General features: G+C 36.2%; 1 protein-coding gene across 1 annotated transcript in view; it reads right to left on the bottom strand.

Annotated features, from left to right (window-relative positions):
• The window catches only part of EYS (eyes shut homolog), an 867,458-nt gene that overhangs the window by 448,144 nt on the left and 398,509 nt on the right, over positions 1 to 20,805 (bottom strand). The window lies entirely within an intron of this gene.

Below are 20,805 nucleotides of genomic sequence, written 5' to 3'. Positions count from 1 at the left end.
TGAGAAAGTTATATCCAGCATTGCAACTTACAAGCCTTAAACTCAGAATTCTGTAGGAAAGATGCTCCCAACATTACGATTTCTATATTTCTAGATAATTTAATTTCTTCAGCAACTGATTCAAAATTTTTATTGTAGTTGTAAATATACACTTAAGGTGAGTTTTCTGCTCTCACCACAAAAAAAATCACAAGCAAGCACTTGCAAGCCAGCCTCCACTTTCCACCACATATGCCCACATTGTTCTGTGGTAAATTTAAGGATGATAGTGTGGAACATATTCTTTAAAGGGTCAGGAAAGGTACTCAGATGGGCAGTTAGCAGTTAATGCACTGAAAAATTCTATAGACAATGAACAATTCTGAGAGACAGATACTCCAAACTTATCTAGTAAGGTGGCCTCAACATGGAAAGTAATGGTACTACATATGTGAGTGAAAGATTAAAAAGAATTACAAATTAAAATCTGTTTAGAGAAAATAGAAAAAGGATAGGAGAAAATAGAAAGGAGCTGGCTTAAACTGCTATGGTGGCATTTTCACGGTATCCTGAAATATGGGAAATCAATCAAGCTTTTAACATTTGCAGATGTTTGCATCATTGATAGTTTTGCAAAAAGTTTCAGCTTAGAATGCACATCTGTTTAAAATTCGCAGTAAAGACAACAAAATAACTATCTGCCTGACTTACATTAAAGGAGGAAAGGCTGCGAAAACCACTCCTATACATACAAACACACTGCAGACTAAGCATCCAGAATTTCTACAGTAATTCAGGAGAAAAATTGTAAGGAGCCAATTCTCCTATATTAAAATGCTTAGGTCAACTGTAAAAAAAGGGTTGTCACTCAGTTGCAGACCATGTACATGTGTTCAGACCTAGCAAATTGGTTTAAATGCAGGAATATCAACCTAACTTAACAGCAAGCAGATAGTCCACATTAATTTCAAGTAAAAAATTATGCTAATTTCAAAGAGTCATGACTGAAAATATTATTGTTCCTGTAATTAATAAAATGTAAATTTGGCAGATGTACATAAGCAAGTGACTGATTAAACAGGGTTAATTTTTCTTCAAATATATGAAGATAATAAATACATCTAGATTTATGCAAAAGATACAATAAATATGAAATAGAAAGTAATATTAAATATATATTAATTTTATGCTTTATTGAACTTTGAATATGAATGTAACATTTTACACTGTCTTCTCCTAAAGAAAACCTGCTTTCAATATATTAGGGCCAGGATGCTTTCACTCTTAATGCTTGATGCTGTTATTTCAAAAGCTCTTACCTGATACAGGGAGATAATTCACTAAGGAAAGTTGAAAGTAGGAACTTTAGGACAAAACCTGAAATTATGTGCATCTGTCCCCTTTCCCATGATTCCTGTTTTCCAGAACTGGAAGCTAGCAGGACAAAAGCAAGCTGTGGTTTTCCTCATTACTACCTTTATAATTTGTTTTAGTGACAAGGAGGCAGCATCAGTGGTGCACTGTGGTATCGTATTTGTCTCGACGCAGTATTTGTAAAGTACATAAATGCTAAGAAAACACCCCAGATACTTCAACTGCTTTCCTGGCCCTACAGCTCAATCCAGGAACAACACCTAGTGTCTCAAAAGCGCCTTCCTACCCATGAATGTTACCCTTAAAAACTACTAACTTCTCTGGCTTTTACATTGTTACAGAATCAAATAATTTTGAGAAGTGAGGGCCTACGCTGGAAAGGGATTGAGACTGAAGTACCTGTTCTTGTTTAGTCAGCAAAACATGAGAACTACAGCTGTCTCACTTTACATCAAAAAAATCCCTCATCTTCATTTAGGGTAATATTGCATCTCGGGGCTATTTATAAATAAAATAAATATTTATTTAATTTTGAAAAGACACATAGTAACACATACACCTATACTTTTAGAAAATGAACAGAAAATTTCTTCCTGTTTCTCTCTCCTACAAATGCACTGTATTTTCTACTGTTTTGTCTAATACTTCAAGGAGCTGGAAAGAAACCAGAGTACAAACCTGTTTCATATGGAGGGCCATAAATAGAATTTTTGACACCAAGTGCTTCTGTTAAAACCCATCCTGTGTGACTATGAAATTAATTACCAGAAAACAAAGAAGAAAATCTACTTCAAAGACCAGCTAAAGTTAATAACAATGCACCTACCTGTCACAGCATTTTCAAACCAATCAAGAACATGCATTTATTTTTATTTATATCAGTTTCTCAGGATATATATATTTATATATATTAATATAATTAATGATATAATGGATCTTTTTTGGCTCACACAATAAACATACTGTTATTTATGGGTAAAGCAAAGTGTATTGAAACACAGCAATCTTAACCCCACAGCTGCCTTCAATTTATTTTTTCCCGCTATTATTTGAATTTTGCTACACACCTGCTAATTTTCAGAGAAAATTAATGTTTTATCAATGAGAAATAAATGTTTGGTCAGGTAAAAATCCATTTTAATACTTCTCAAACAAGCACCTAGGCTCAGGATTTGGGTTAGCATCAACATAGGAGGTAAGAACAGTCACGTATTTACTGTAACTGATTTATGCTCAAAATTGTCATTCACTTTACTTCTAGGAGACATATTAAACATTTGAACAAAACACTGATGATTATATAGCCTGAGAAACTGACACAACTGAATGGTCCTCCAAAGAGTTCTTCATGAGTACTTCAGCGCCAAAACATTCTGTCAAGCATGTGGTGATGCTCTTCCATCTTGCACTGTGACTACCGGATACTGAAGCAATACTTAAGTTTTGTGGTTCCAGGTTTACTTGTTCACCATGTAAATTAAAACAGAGGGCAGTTAAAGTGTTGCTGAGAGTCCTGAAAGCAATGCTAGATAGTAGCATCAAAAAGATGGGGATAACCAAGTACATAATTTGAACTGCGGAATCTCTAGAAGTGGATAAAAGATAAAATGAAGATGGACAAAACTCTAGGTGAGTTCACATAGATAATGCAAATCATCTCACGTGATTTTTTAATAAATTGACCGTATGCTTTGAAGAAAATATGGAAATTTCAGCAATACTTCAGTATTTGATATTTTTTCTGTTGTTTCCATTTTCTTCAATTTTTTTTACACACTATTGCTAGTAATGATTCTTGTCACAGAAGATGCCATAGCGCAGTAACAAGTACGTATTCTAGTGGGAACGTTCTTACTGCACTGCTGGCTACTTCACACAGAAAGTAACTACTTAAATGTGAATGAATAAACATAAAGGACTAATCACACAGCAGGATTTGTGCTTTGCACCACCTTGTGTAGTTAAAGCTATTTCTTTATGCTAATCATTTAATTCCATCTGTTGAAATCCTGCCAGCCACATGTCTAATGTTATGACAGAATTTGTACTTCAGAGTGTCATTCACAGCTGTATCATACATCCTACCTATGAATTTCTTCCTATGGGATAATGCTATGGTTGTATAAAATAATCTGTAATACATGTGAAAATGGTAGGTGAAACATGCAAATGGAGAAGCTATAGCTTCTTAAAGGATGTAAGACTATTTCTTACAAAAAAACCAACACAAACAACAAAACAAACCCAAGCTTCATTTGTTAACCACAAAACAAATCTGCAAGAAAAAGTTTTCAATGAAAAAGTTAGTATGTAGTGAAGCAGGAAAAGAAAGGCTCTTCTATTTGTATACAAATTCAATTGCTATAACAGCCAGATTTAGTTTCTTGATTATGTCTCTGTCCTCATGTACATCTGAAACACTTAGTGCAGATGAAGCACTATTAAAAATATAACATGGCTACACAGACTATTGTTGTGAATATACATGATTTGCATAATGACAGATTTGGCATTTTCTATACTTTGACCCTTGACTTTGTAACCTATACAACTGTCATTTAGTATATTTTGTATAAGCTTTCCGAGCATTCAGTTCAACAGGGAAAGATACACACAGATATACACCCCATGCAGGTGCACGACTTAAATCTCCAGTCTTCCATATTACCTGCATATATTTATGCATGTTTACTTACATATTAGGTACAATAGGTGGCACCTGGAGAAAGTTCATTTTGACACTGAGGTGCACTGCTCAGACTACACCCAAGTGACTGTTGCAGACGTCTCTCTTGCAGTCATAACTTCCTCCATTCCGAAGAAACTCTTGCACGGCCTGTGCCAGGTCTGCAGATGGTTAGAGCCAGGCGTCTCCTCCTCACAGCTAGTAAAATTGCTCTGGCAACCCCCAAGCACTCCCAATGCAGCGTATGCTGCTGCTGCAGGTGTCACTTTGGCAGCAGCGTAAGCTCTTAAAAATGTTCACGTTCAGTTATCAATTTGTCAGATGGTCAACATTTTTCTTGAGGAGGAATACAAAATGGTTGAGGCTGAACTTTAAACGTTTTGCTAGCATAGATGCAATGAACATGGGGGGAAAAAAAATCGCATTTCCATCCACCACAACTAGGGGGACAAAAAACTCTGGATAGCCGTAATTCATCAAGAAGAAGATTCCTGGTACTGCTATGGCTTGTGTCATTCAAGAAGGCAGTTTCATTATAGCGAAGGGTTTGTTTTGCAAGTAGGTATCCCTCCAGCAGAGGGCTTTATTGGCATGAGTGTCCTAGTGAACTTGCTGCAGTCTCACTACCCCTGAAGTTCAGCCATGATACAGTATTTCGTAAGACAAGAAAAGACAACAGAGTTTTGTTCTTGCTCAGTTTCAAAGGCTACTCCAAATAAGTGTGTTAGAGCAGAAAGAAAGAAGGCAAGAATAATCTTTAATACAAAAAAGTATCAGTTTAAACTGATATTTTGATTTCTGTGAAGACTTTACCATATATACATATGAATATATACACAGAGTCCACTCTTCTACATCTATAAGAAAGTTCAGGTACAGCTATCTGTTTTTTTGAAGAGCACAATGCCGGCTCCTTTGTGACTAAAATATTTAAAGAGGTGACTGAAACATAAGTGAACTTTCTATGACGTATTGCAATGGGAATTAAATAAGAAAGTTTCTTTATGAAGGTTATTTTTGCTGCTGGTAATATTTTATTAAAATTTCAAGATCAAAATAAACATTACACTGTAGTTAATGTTCATTTCTGAAAAACAGAGGGAGAATGGAAAGGATGTAATAGAGTATGTTTTATCACTTAGTGATATTAAGAAAAGTAAATGTTGAAAAGTATGACCATACCGCTGTATCTGCTTATCTCAACAGTTCCAGTTCTGTGTTTTCCTGCAGAGGGCTACGAGGTTGGACGGAGCTCCCTTCCTTTCTTCCCTGCACATCTGTACACTCAGACTGGGAGAGGGAGCAATATTCACCTCCCGATTGCTATTCTAACCCCCATGATGATGAGTGAGGAAGGGCTAAGCAGGAAGGAGGCGGATGCTTTGACAATGTATCAGCTATATTCCTGAGCCAAGGAGGTGAAAGGATGCACTTCACACCTAGGTAAGGGCTGGCCCACGGGATTCAGGATGCTTCCCTGTGTGCAGGGGGAAAAAATGGCATTCTAGCACCATCCCGATATACTGCTTCTCTTTCTTTTGCTAGCTTCCAAACTCAGACCATGGCTGTGAGACATTTTTCCTGCAGCATTTTTGTACTATTTTTACAAGTTTGGATTAGCTGCAAGGCTTGGTTTGTCTGTATTTATCATGCAAGTCTCAAAAGACTGATCCTACTACATTTTAAACAGAGCAGTACATTGTACGTACCATAGTCTTACTGATTACTGCGCTTTCACTTCCAGTTTATGGTGTGTCTGAACAAGAGTAAGGTTCAGAGTGTGGCGTATGCTTAATATCTTCTAAGAGCTGCCTCTAGAGAACTCGGTGAGTAAAGGATCTAAGTTAATGAAACATCTAAGTAGTAAATGGTAAGGTAACAAATCAGAAAACTGGGAAGGTCATGAGTGCAGAATGGATCTAATCATCGAGATGCTGAATGTTTCCTGAGAAGTACTCAGTATTTAGTAATCTTATGTTGGCTGAAACTCACTCTGATACCATTTACAATAATATGAGTGATCAGCGCTTGTAAGCCTTCAAAAAGTATATTGCAGAGACTCTGTCCTCTTGATTGGTGCTTTTTTTTCCCCTCCCCCTTCGTTATTCAGTTTATTGCTTGGAAGGTATGAGGTCAAACTAATGGGGACTTCTGAAAGAATCACAGAGATCCACTTTGCTTCAGGGAAAATGCCAATCTGAACTGGAAACACAAAATTACCACAGAAATTTACAATCTCTAAAATTAATTAGGTATTGTTTAAAAACTAAATATTGAATACACTTAATGTGCTCATATGGTAAATGTTAAATATTTAACAGCCTCTCTCATACCACATATACATCATGCTATTTCAAATTTATTTTACATGTAAATAGCAACATTCAAAAACCACTGACATCTGCACTGCATCCAGTTTACAGTGTTATTTTTAATGTAACATTTTCAAAAGTAAAATTCAGGAGCTCTGAACTGAAAAGACTAGACATAATTTCTGAACATCAAACCCTGTTGTATCTGAAGTTTTGTGCCCACATATTCACAGCAAGGTACAGAAGTCATTAGTCACCATTTGCTTCAGAAACTAGATTTTTTTTTTTTGCAGGCAAAGGCACTCTGTTGTTTTTTTTATTTACAGTGATAAAGTTTAATATAATAATTTAAAGTATGCATCTTAAACTCAGTATATGCAGTATTTAGTACTGTTAATTTGGATTTTGATTTTTTTTATTTCTCCAGATAAGATCTTATTTCATAATAAAAGAGTGTATATACATATATATGTATGTGTGTATAAATACATATATATATAAATACTGCTGATGCTAGTTTTCATCATGGAATAGGATTTTACTGTATGAATCATAAGAAAAGGAGATGTCTGAAATTATATACTAAAAGAAAAGGCAGTATTCTTCCACTCACAGCCAGCTATTGTTGCTCTCCTATTTGAAGGACAGATGCGGCCTGGAGAGGATTTGCTTTATTGTTTTGAAGCAGTTGGCTCTGAGTGTAAAGAAAATATCATGCTGAGCTACCAGGAGCAGCATTCACTCTCATTTGAAAACAGGTCATGCATTCAGCTTTGCTCTCAATTTCCGAATAATCTCAGCAACGTGCAACACATGCTGCTTCAGGCCTCTGAAAGGACTCATACTGGAAGCATCCCTTAACACACTTATCTTATTAGTGGTCTGGGCTTGTCTTTTTTTTACTTCAGTTTCTAATTTTGCACACCTGCTACAATGAGGCAACAAAGAAGTCTGCCTATGTCGTTAAATTGACTTTTTTTTCCAGGTAGAAACACTCAAGCTTCTCCCTCAAAACAAAGTGAAAAAATAGTATAATCACTGCAAATTCTGTCATTGTTTCTCAGAAAGTTTCCACAGACAGGAAACAAAACCAAATGAACTGTCAGCATCATACTCAGAACAACAGATTTAACTGGGTATTATCACCTTTGATATAACTTCCATTCTTGAGGATACAACCTGGAAAGGTATTTAGATCCTGTCCCCAAAGGTGGCTATTGTTCTATATCAGTCAGTCACACACTCAACTTACCACCCCAAAAGCCCTCAAAATTAGAAAGCATTGGTTTTTTACTTTTAGGCCTTTTGTTTCTGTACTGTACATCAGAAAAAGAGGAAAAAGAGAAGACATAGCAGCAGCAAATGGTAATTTAGCTACTTATGCTTGGTATATTGTACTCTATTCACACAGCTCTAATTAAACAACAAGTTCAGTGAGAAGAATATAAATTGGGGACCACTAAAACACTACATAGCCTATTCCATTTCTCTCAATTTGGTTGTATAACAATTACAGCAGTAATCAGCTAAGGTGGTACGGTGCTATTACCTGATCTCTCCTACTGATTGGCAGTCCACTGTAGGTGTGGCTGTTTGGGCCTGAACTGCTAAAGTTAATGTTACTGATGTTAACCACTCCATCCACACAAAACACCTACAGATTCTTAATGGTGATCCAACTCAGTCTTACCCTGTGGGAAATGAAACCTTTCTAGGTTCTACAAGGTCTGTAATGTTATGCATGCTAGCTGTTGGAGGCAGCCTGGAGAAGACTCAAAAGGTGGACAAGGAGACATCAAGACTAAGTGCGTGCTTCTGGAAGAGCTGCCTTGCAGCAACTTCATGTCTTTATAGAAACATTTTTTATTGCTTTTTTTATGGCAGTAGCCAGCTTCAGTTCTAGTTAGGCTTTGGCCCTTCCAATTTTCTCCCTGCATAACCTCATGACATCATTGTAGTCCTCCAGAGTTGCTTGCCCCTTCTTCCAAGGGTCGTAAATACTCTTTTTTTTTTTCCTTAGTTCCAGCCAATACCCTCTGTTCAGCCAAGCTGGTCATCTTCTCTGCTGGCTCATCTTTCAGCACACAGGGACAGTATGAGATAGTCTATTCATGTTGCTAAGATTATGAATAAAAATGGAAAATTTGCCCTTCTTCAAAACAAGTGAAAAGAAAAATAGTTGCAAAACTATACTGCTTTTCATAGAACACTGAATTTCTACCACTGTCTAATTTTCCACACCATCCAATTCTTATTTTATCATTGAGCCAGCTTGTACCAGAAAAATCCTAAACAGTGTCTAATGTATCATGTCAGGTAGACATGCCATTGGAAAGAGTTCCAGGAAACAATCCTGTAGATTGCTGGGACTGCACATCAATAATCTATAAATTTAATTTTTCAGTTAAAACTGATTCAGTTTTCCAAACCTGGCAAGACCTGGAGTGAAAAACAGATGCTGCTCATTTTTTCCCCAGTGCATGCCACCTCCCTAGAGAAGCTACTTCAACTGATACAATTAAGGCATTGCACAAGCTTCATTATCATCCTGGGTTTTAAAAAGTTTACCATACTAAGATGACTTTAGTGTTTGCATTGCCAATGTAGTACCTAGAGTCCCATCTTAATTTCTGAATCTAGCCAGCTGCAGATATTGAAAACTGTTGAGTTTTACAAAACATTAACAGAAAATGAAGTTGTTACTAGTATAAAAGTAAAAGTGGGACAGAAAACTGGCTTAAACTTAAATAAAAAAAGTCCTTAACCCTTTCTAAGCCTTCCATCAAACATTACTAAATAGCTGGAAGAGATAAAAATAGGAAGCACCTCTCTGCTGATGAAAAAAAATATCAAATATAGTCAAATAATAGATTTTACTCTTCTGGTAAATGTCAGTGACTATTTACAAAACAGGAAGCAGAAATTTTCAGAAGTGGACCTTTCAGAGGTCCGCTTTTTCAGAGCACCTACAATCTTGCAGGAAACAGTGTCTCAGGAGCCGCTTACCAGAATGACAAATACTTGTTTTAGGAAAACTGGGTTCTGGAAGAAATCAAAAAATGGAGAAATATACAGCAATATACATGACTTAAACAACACTATTACAGATCATATTTTTGACAGATGAGCAATTTTTAATGGTAGACATGTGAAGGAAAGCTTGGAAGGGCTTGGAAATGTTATGGAATACTGAAGTACACACATTTAATGAAAAAAGTGTTTAAAAACAACCTTTGGGAAGGATCTTAAACATATGTTTCAGGGCAATCATTGCCTCTGACCAATTAAGCTGAGATCTACATGTGGTAGTAGATGAAGAGGTGGGGAAAAAAAAGATGTCTTTCTGCTGAGTTCTTCAGGCATGCCTCTGAAATCTGGTTACAGTGCAAGGCCAGACAGAGGACAAGACAAAGCTGAGGTCTGACATTAAACAGCAGTTCCTATGTTCCATTTTCTCTGCCTCAATTCTCTAACATTAATAATGAGAACAAAGAACTATGTGTCAACATTAGACAAACAGATATTGAAAATTACACCAAAAATGCAAACAAAAGTTTTACAGCAATGCTTAATAGGTGAGGAAGATTATTTTACAATATTTATTTGACTTGTTTCTAGCATTAGTACTTCCTAAGATAAGGTTACTTCTATATGAAGTAAATCAAGTGTACACAGTTGGAAAAAAAAAAAAAAAAGTCTGTTTATGGGACCATGGCAGTCATTACCTGATACTACACTGCAGTAGCTTGTGAAGGGAAAAAGTTATCCCACTGGGATTAGCTCCTAGGAAAAAGCACCAATTCTCCAATGCAGATGAATAAAACTTGGTGGTGGTGTTTTCATTCTTTAGCTATGTCCTACACAACTGAAATTTAGTATTTCAGCGTGAAACCTTCAGAAAATAATGAAGTATTTAAGGTAAAACCATGTACCAAAAGAATATTTAATTCTATTTGCATTAATATACACAGTTCATGACACTTTAGAGAAATTCTAATATATTACACTGTACGTCTCATTCAGGCATAGAAGAGAATACTTTATATACATTTTTAAATATGAGCAAATATAACTAGTAGTTGAAATTACAGAAGGTTGTTATGGTAAAAAAAAATCTTCCTGGCACTATTACTCTGTAAGATTTACTTATTTATGCTTATTTATAAATACAGAGTCAAATTCAAAGGTAGCAACTAACTGCATTCATGCATACTGGCACACACATGCACTTGTCAGAAATTGTATGGCTCCCCTGGAGACTAATTCTGAAATGCCTACTTTCAATGCTGAACTTAGATGGAAAAAAAAAAAAATAATATATTATTATGGGCTTCAAAAATGACCATTTACCTGAATAATGCCTTCCTTTCCCTTTCTTTTCCCTTTCCCTGCCCTTGCCCTTTCTCATGCCATTCTCTAAAAAGTAACAATCTGTACATCTGAATGACAACATGAAACAGTTTGTGCTAAAAATAGTTACAGTGAAGTCTTATTTTTTAGAGACCTACTTTGTTTCCTCACTTTTTACATGCAGGGTATAACAACATCAAACAGCCATAAGCTACACTGCAACTTTTCCAATAAATGCCCTTTAAACACTATCAATCAAACAATCAAACAAACCGTGTGGAAATTCTGTTGTTTCATACAATGACTTGAAAGATACTGTCCTTCAAATTCTCTGTTTGACCAAAGTTTATGGACAAGTGAATGCAGTTTTGAAAAAGCCTTTCTTATATAGACAAGCTGAAATGCTAATACTTCTACATTTATTTTAAAGAAAGAAATAATATTTCCCCTCGTTTTTTTATACTTCCTGTGACTATTTTGTACTGTAAAAAATTGAGCACATCCATTTAATTATTCAAAAAATACCTTCAAGCATTTCTAGGAAACTATGTCTTCCTGCCTGAGCTAGAAGTTTTCAAATGAAACATAGCCCTTTTTTTTTAACTTGTGGATTGTCACTCAAGATACAAGTTAGTAACATTTCTTATGTTTGCAAAATGCCAGTAGGCTGGAACTCTGCAAAACCATAAAGAAAGGATTTTAAACAATAACATATTAAACAGTCTCAACTACCACATTATATGACTTGTTAATTTAATACAACCAAATAGAGAAATCTTTTTAAAATTATTTAACATCTATGATAGATTTATTGCTGGTTTTGTCAACAATCACTATAAAAAGGCAAAGTCACTGTTAGCAATGTGTGCTGTTTGTATACATGCACTCATAATATTTTATCATAGAATCATTCAGGTTGGAAAAGACCTTTAAGATCATCAAGTCCAACCGTTAATCCAGGACTGCCAAGCCCACCACTACACCATGCCTATAAGCACCACTTTTTTAGAAAGAAAAAAAGGAAAAAATCAAAAAAAACCACAGAGTTTTGAAGACAGTAACAGCAAAAATATCAAAGGTGATGCACGTTTGAATCACTTGTGTGGTATGCTTTGGTATTCCATATGGAATTCTGAATAAATAAGCAGCACATTACACTTTAAAGCACTGTGAAATTTTAAATCTTATTCCAGGTGCTGGATTTTATTTGGGCATGCATGTTTTGGGTAACATTGAATTAAATATTCTCTGTGCGTGGCTAGAAGAAATTTTCTGTTACAGACACATTCCCAACTGTTCAGTCACTGCATCTTGTATAATGGGGATGTGAACGTGATTCCCAGTAGGTATTCTCGTTTGGCTTCTGTTTCATGAAGTCAGAAAACAACTTGGCTAGAAAAACAAAACCCCAAAACAATACATACATAGGGTAGAGGCATCCTGTGTCTTTTCAGGCAATGAATTTTTAAAACGTTTGCTTAAAAAAACAGAATATAACAATTGGCAATAGCCATTCAGATATGAGCTTTAAAATGTTTTATTCTGAGACTGGGCAGCTGGGTGATTTGTACTAGATTTGTGTTTTGCTTTTGGGTGTGTTTTTTTCCTACTAGTTTTTAGTGCCTCATTTCCAGACACTGTTGTCTGTATTTTTGTAGACAATGCTAATTCTATAGCAGATTGCACTTTACTGTTGAATTTTAGAACTTTAAAATGGTAAGGAGAGTGGGTAATTTTCACTAGATGCAGTACTACCGTTGTAAATATCACTAAAGAAAAATGTGACAAGACAGAATATGCATCTATTAGAAAAAAAGAAAAAAAGTAGCCATGTTTGGGATGCATTTCTTGTTATGCCTTGCCTTTCTTCATGCTCTTCTTTTACAGCCACTTACCATTTTCAATGTTTCCTATTTCTACATTGATATTTAAATGGCAAAATGCCTCTGTAGGTGTTCAAAATTATTTGATATGATATTTGAGTATCAATGTAGATATCCAATTGAATGACAGAATAATAACTTTTCTCTACTTTTGCCCAGAAGCGCTAGGGGACACAGCTGTTCCATCAGGCATATTGCATACATTAAACATCTTTAGATACATTATTTGTTTGTTTCAAATACTCATTCCATATTTGTGATCTTGACTTTCTGGTAAATTTGCTAGTATAGGAGAAACCCCTCTAAAATGGATGTGTTGCCTCTTTACAGCTAGGATATGCTCCTTTACCAGTCATGCAATATCATATAAAGAGAACAACACATCAATTTGATCCAATCTGAAGAACCAAGGGACTAATAAGGAATATATTAATCAAAACTTATTAGAAAGTATGCAATCTATAAGTACCAAAGCTTTTTCTCAGAAAGATCTCTAAAAAATATTTATAAAGTGGTTCAGAATTATAATTAACTTGGAGAACTACTTTTTTAAACTATATATTAGCATTTTTATGATCACAGTTCTTGGTTGAAAGTGTAGAGATATGTTAAGAGTTACAGCATAAGCAGTTTAAATTAATTTACTGTATATTACCATGTAGCAAATAAAGACTATTATGTACTTGTTCTTTTTTCCCTTATAAGCTTGTAACACATATAATTAAAAATTTTACTATATATCCAGAAAGTAAGAAAAATACAGGACATCATATGCGTTTACATTATACTATTTCTTTTGATAGTATTACAGTTGGTATTTTTCACACGGAGAAAAGCATTTGTCATTATAAAATGGAATAAATGGTTAGAAATTGTCATTAACAGAACAACCTATTCTTACTTCTCTAACAGGAAGAATGGGATTCTGACAAATAAAGAAGTGCAATGTAATTAAAAATTCATGCATATATGTATATTTATAGATAAACTATTATACATGGAGTGATACAGGAACATATTAGTATGCCACCGTTATCTAATTATTCTCCATGGTTCAGTGATCAGCCAACTTAATAAAACTCAAACACCTGTGTTTCCTCTCCTCCCAGCATCAATGAAATTCTCTTTTTTGTTATTACGGGAGGATCACAAGAGAAAGAAAACATTATGCCACTGTATAAATCACAGAGTGGCCCATAACTTGGATACTGTGTGTATTTCTTGTCCCCTCATGTCAGGAAAGACAAAATAAAAAGCACTGGAAAAGGGCAACAAGAATGACCAGAAGTTTGGGATGGCTTTTGAAGGAGGAAGGACTGGGAAAGCCAGAAATCTTTAGCCTGGAAAGGAAGGAGCGTGGGCCAATATGGCAGCAGCCCACAAAAGCAAGCAAAGGAAGGCTTGGAATCAGCTTCTCATTCTCCTTTTCCACAGCAGTATTAGGGAACATGAAATAAAGCTAGCAGGAACAGTGCTTAAGGGAGGCATTTTTTCATGCAATAGGCTAGACCTGTGGGTCTGCCTGCTCAAGGGTAGTCACAGAACAGCTGATGCTGGCAGGGACCTCTGCAGACAGCCTAGTCAAAGCCCCCTCCTCAGAGAAGTCTATATAGGTTAAAGGGAAGAGTGTGTAAGTACTCTGAGACTCACTGATCTCCACTGAACAAACCACAACATGCTCAGAACACCCTGGTTTGAGGGAGCGTGGGACAGTACTGGAGGACAAATACTATGCATGCACTTTTCATATTGTTTCCTGGAAATCCACTTATGGCTGCTGTTGGAAATGGCATACAGGGTTAGATGGCTCTAACCTGTACATCCGTTCTTGTATTTTCATGTAACCTACGTACACACAGTACAAACCCTAAAATGTTCATGCTTCACCAAATGTAATCAACTAAGCAGTAAATTATGAAATCAGCAAGTTATGTAGAACCAGTGCGTTTTTCTACATATAAATGGAGGGGCATCTCTTTTCACACAGAGGAGATAGAGAGAGCACTGAATACATTTTCATAGCACATACGAAAGTGAGAACTTACTGTTTTGTAACTTGCTTGTTTTAAGAGATTCTGAAGTTACAGCGAATTAGAGTCACTCGTTATTGTAAGATAAAATTACCTCCTTACATTTATCTCAGTGCTCTGAGAAATTTAGATACATAATTCCATGTAATGTGTACTCTGTAACTTTGGTCAGACCTTGCAAGTGGTCTATGAACAGCTAATGAAATTAAGCTTTTCAGTTAAGAATCTTCAACAAAAGCATGTGTTTTCTGTTACTTGGCACATAAGACCTGAGTGATTCTCAAAAGAGAATGCTCTACCATTAAATCATTCTTTGGGTTGATGGGGGTACATAGCTGTGCAAATACTCCACTCTTTAAGCCTGTTGAAATACCAAACCTTTTGAGTATTGCCTGGAGGTACAGTTGACTTGAACTGCTTCAAAGAATAGTTCTGTTTCCTTTGGGATGAATGACTGAATGTACAGTACAGTATTAATAAATGACATTTCAAAAAGACAGTTTCTTATATATGGTGGCATCACGTTTTGTTTTGTCATCTAATTGACTAGGAAGTCACACGGAAAATGATAATGCAATATATATTCTTGGCAGCAACAGCTGGAAGCATTCATAGCATTTTCTACCATTGATGCTAGCCAAATTTCCATCTTATTTTTTCAAGGTGGACTCCATCATCACAGAAACTGATGCATTTGTCAGCTTCACACTAGATTATTACAATTTGCTAAGGACAATTTCTTATGGAACCAAATTAAATTAAAAAGCCCAAAAATATGGCTGCACCCATGTTAAGTGGCACTTCTTCAAGAACAAACTATATTTTGTTTGACTTGTAATCTGCAATAGCTTTCAATTTAAATACATGACTGTCACTTATCAAACCCTAAACAACTTTGATTCTTCAAAATCATACAGATCAGCTCCTTTTGCATAACATGACAGAATTAAATAGCAGCTTTTTTGGATACAGTTGCCTAGGCTGCCCTACAAAACCGCACCTCTACGTTCCCCCCATAACTACCTGCTTCATGCTACCAATATATCGCTTACCTTATACATGCTTGAAGACAAACCATTCTACTTTATAGTTTCTTATGTGCAGTCTGCATGCCAGAGCTACATTCCAAGTCCAGTTTTCTGCTCCTAAAGCACCTCCACTCTCAAATTGTTTTAATCATTTTCCTGGGTTCCTGCAGAGGCCCTACCTAATTACGAGTGCTGGTGGCTCTAGTGGGACAACTTGCTCACACACACCAAGCAAATTAAAAAAGAAGGGAACTGGGAACAAGATATTTTAAAATCTAAACTTTGCTTCCTTAGCAGCCGAATATCAGAATATGAATGTACTGATCTTAGTTTATTTTTACCAGCTGTTCCTAGAGCAGCACAAGAACAAGATTGTAGGAGTGACTTGTTTTTAATTATATGTTCTACATGCACTCCAACTGCGGCAAGAAAAGTGTTAAATAATGAAAATATATAAGCAAAAGGCTTTCTGAGTGCCAAATGGCACATGAAGAATCCCAAGGAAGCAAAAATTCTCAGTTTCTTAGAGGTTTTGTGGATATCTTTTCATTGATACTTGAATTCAATTTAATATGATATACTCCATCATAATTCTAGTCCTTTATTCTTATGAAAGTGAGACTAAATTATATGGATTTCATGTTTTTTCCAGCATAATTTCTACTACTTGAAGATGTCCAAAAGTGGTATATTTTAAACATTTCAACAAGATGTTCCAAGGATACTAGCTGATGTGTACATGTACTACTATGATTGCTTTTGATAACATTGTTTGGCCCTTTAACTTAGTATTCAAGTAATTATTTAGGTTATATTATTTTAGAAATGCTAGTGAATTCTTAGTAAAATATGAGTCAAAGGCCCTTCGACCTCTTCTCATGTACATGTGGGATTATGAAGCGCAGTATCCAGCCTTTCACTACTTACTGCATTAATTACAATCCGTTCAGAGTCACAAGTAAGAAGAAGTGGTAGATATCATAATAAACATTTTAAAATAACCACACTTTATTTGAAGGAAATGTAGAACAACAGATTCTTATTTTAGAATTCTTTCTTACTGAAGTATCATGAGCTAGAAGAAAACCCCAGGCATTCTGTTGATCAGGTACTCTGTAGATAAAACACTCTTACCTGCCCTTGGAATACAAAAATCAAGCCCATGGAATTGTCTTGTGAGTATAAACTAATCTCTGGAAGGTGCTCCGAAACAAGCTTCAGTTCTCAACCAAATAATGTAGTCAAATATAATCAAAAAAGCAGATTTAAAAAGCACCAGTCTCCCTTCATGAATCAAGGATAGGATTAAACTTTCCTGTGACCCTACACATTTCCAAAACCAACAACATTATCTTATACCACTAAATGCATTTAAATTCTGAAAAAAAGATTACTTGGAGTAGATAATGACAGACAAAATAACACCAAAATTATCTCTGTTTTCTCTAACAAAAACATTTTAAAACCCAGATATGCTATCATGTGCTGAAAAAATACAATGAAGCTATAATATTCAAGAACTTAATCTAAGTCAACGCCTGTCATAAGATTATTGACATTGTTTTCGCCTGATCAGACTGAAAGTACTGCACAGATAATCCCTCTCAACATAGTATGACTTCTGAACCTAATCAGCAGGAAGTACCTGAAATGTACGTTTGAAAAAGGTTCAATACAAGCCTGATCGGGGAGGAAAGGGTTTTTTAAATTATCTTTTTATTTTATTTTTTTTAAATCCCAAGACAAACATACTGAATGGTCTGGGACCAAGAGATGCAAAAGTGACAATGAACCAACTGTGGATCAAATAGAAAGAAAAAAATCCGAGCGTTTTTTGTGGACCAGTTTATCTTCCTCAAAATACTTGGAAAATACTACGAAAGGGCTTCAGAATTCCTATTACATACTCACTGTATCAACCATATGTAGGTTGGGTTGAACGGTCTTTTGAAAGTCCCCCTGAGCCCAATGATAGCTTTATTAATAATTTGCTAATTTATATAGTGTTTGTTGTTGCAGCAGCCAGTTACTTCAATTAAGACGACTGAAATACAAAGGAAGGTAGGTGGGCAATCTTTCAGATAGTAATCTGTTTCCTGAAGCCCTGATTCCTGTGGCAGTCTGCCCAGGATAGAACTGAATTACAACTCCCAGCACCCCTCTCATTTCTAATGAGTTGTTTTAATTTTAAACCAAGGGTTTGAAGACAGAAAGGTACCGCAGATAACGCACAATTCAAGGGCTATCCCAAAGGGTATTTTTCATACTAATTTCAGGAAGAAGCCTGTAGGGTTGTTCATGTAATTGATTCACACATAATTCAAGAAAAGTTAAACCATCCACTATACTACTGGGTAAAATATCACACACATCATAGCTGAAGCTGGCAGTGCTGCCCACAGTTAAGCAAGCCTGACACCCATTACTGGACACTTTTTGTTACTTGCTATTTCCAGTTTCACCACCACAATAATTCAAACATCCTACGCCAGATCCCTAAAACAAGAACACTCCAAACGGTACTGGATTTTTGTCTTTCCTCCTACCCATTCCACAGCAAGTGTGCAACAGGCATTAAAACTCCTTATTGTTTTTGATGTTTGTGGCATTTTGCTATAGTAGGAGCTATTTTTCCCTTCCTTATTCTTCAGTTATTCTGCTTTTTCTTCCTCCGTATCAGTCCTATTCTCCAGTCTGTACATGAGTTTTGTTCAGACTGCTTAAAGCAAGTGGAGGGAATGGTAGAGGAGTAGGGTTCACATCATAATGTTCACAGTACAGGAGTAAATACAACTTCATGATCTTTTTATGTTTCTTACTTGCACTTGTACACATTATTTGGAATGGAAACAGCTGCTGAAGGGTAAGAAAGGGAGTTATGTCTGTCTTTTGAAGCACTTCAATGTAAAAGAGGTAATCAGCTGAAAAAAAGTCCTTTCCCTGGACACCCTCAGAAGAAATTTGTTTCAAATATGGCACTTATTTTTGCAGGATCACAACTATATCCGACATCAGCTTGCTTTACTGTAGTCTTACATGACTCATGGAAACCTTTGTGATCTTGGCAACACTAAAAATCCTGATTTTAACTGTTTGCAATTTTCCTGACACTGATTCCATCAACAGCTCCTCCTGATGGCCAACGCTGGAATCACAAGCAAGTGCAAGGTAGCTACCCTCACAATGTTTGGAATAAGTTCCCGAGGAGAAGAAGGGGGAAAGTAATTTAATTTAATTCAGAAGATTAATTTGTGAAAAAAGAAAGGATGCTGCAGCACCTAAAACTTGAAAAAAAGGAGGCTAGAGTTGAACACAAGCTGGGAAAGAAGAAGTGGATAATGCAGAAAAATGGATTTTTCAGACTGCTGATCAAACAACAGGGCCTAAACAAATTACCAAACATGTGAGCCACAGAAACAGTCTTTGTGCAGGTAGCAGCCCACTGCAGAAGTAAGCTAATGTGAATTATTTTAGCATTCAATGAAAGGTTTAATCTAAACCGTAATGTATTTGAGCTCTCATGGGACCAATACTCTTTCATATCTTCATCACTGACACAGATAGTGGGATGAGTGCACCCTCAGCAAGTTTGCAGGTCATACCAAGCTGAGTGCTGCAGCTGATTTGCTTGAGAGAAGGGAAATCATCCAGAGGCACCCCAGCAGGCTCAGAGTGGGTCCATGCAAATCTCATTAAGTTCAACAAGGCCAAGTGGAAGGTCATGCACCTGGCTTGGAGAAACCCTTGGTATCAATACAGGCTGCGGACGAAGGGATTGGAAGCAGCCCTGAGGAGAAAAAGACTTGGGGATATTGGTAGATAAAAAAGCATGATGTGAGCCGAAAATGTGCTTTCGCAGCCCAGGAAGTCAATTGTTTCCTGGGATGCATAACAAGAAGTGTGGCCACAGCAGGTCAAAGGTCAAGGAGTGATTCTCCCCTTCTACTCTGCTCTTGTGAGAATCCACCTGGAGTACTGCATCCAGATCTAAGGTCCCCAGCACAAGAAAGGCATGACCAGTGAAGCCAGGTCCAGGAAAGGGTACTGAGTACGATCACAGGACTGGAACACCTCTCCTATGAGGAAAGGCTGAAAGAGTTGGGGGTGATTAGCCTGGAGAAGAGAGGGCTCTGGGAAGACCTTATAGTGGCCTTTCAATATATAAAGGTGGCTTATAAGAAAGAAGGAGAAAGACTTTTTACCAGGGCTTGTAGTGACAAGACAAAGGGCAATGTTTTTAAACTGAAAGAGTGTAGATTTACATTAGATTTTAGGAAGAAATTCTTTACTGTGAGAGTGGTGAGACACTGGAGCAGGTTGCCCAGGAAGTTATGGATACCCCATCCCTGGAAGTGTTCAAGGCGTGGCTGGATGGTGGTTTGAGCACATAATCCAGTGAAAGATGTCCCTGGCCCATGGCACAGGGTTGGAGTAGATGATCTTTAAAGGTCCCTTCCAAACTCAAAATATTCTGTGTTTCTGTGATCATGAGTCTAATTATTGTATCTCATTTGGAGATTTTATGTGTTAACATGTTTGTATGCCTCAAGAGTTATTGTAACTTCACCATTTAGTTGCAGGAGAGAAACTGATCACATATGACGATCATTTCAGATTCTGGAAAACAATGCCAGCAATCAATGCAAACGTTTGCTTAAATTACAACAGTATTTCCTGGATGTCCATGGGATGTTTGCCTTCTTAATCCTGTTCAGTAATGACATTTCCTAACTATTAACAGAAGGACACAAAGGATCAACAGGTGGAAACTGAGCCACAGATTGGAAGTAATAAATTTGTTTCTTAATCTTCATTTTGTAAGAAATGAAATTAGTTTCACTTCTTATAATACATTATAAAGCTATTGAATCATTACACACAACTAAGAATGACCATTCTTGCCTTAAGATTAGCAGGTGGGTTTCGTTAAGCAAAATTATTATGCTTGAGCTTCAATTTTGGCCATCAATTAAAATCTAGATATTTAACACAGGACTGTATAGGGAAGACATTCTTAAATATTATTCATTCTTAAGTATGCTTATAAAATATTTTCTTAGTATTTAGTAATTCTACAAATGTAGCAATCAAATAGGGACTTAGATAATAATTGTGAGTTGATATGTTTATTAGATGTACTAGAGCACAATGTGTACAATGTAT

The sequence above is a fragment of the Falco naumanni genome, chromosome 6 (genome assembly GCF_017639655.2).
Source record: "Falco naumanni isolate bFalNau1 chromosome 6, bFalNau1.pat, whole genome shotgun sequence".
Lineage (NCBI taxonomy): Eukaryota > Metazoa > Chordata > Aves > Falconiformes > Falconidae > Falco > Falco naumanni.
Note: the sequence above shows the minus strand (reverse complement) of the source record. Positions and strands in the feature narration are given on the sequence as shown.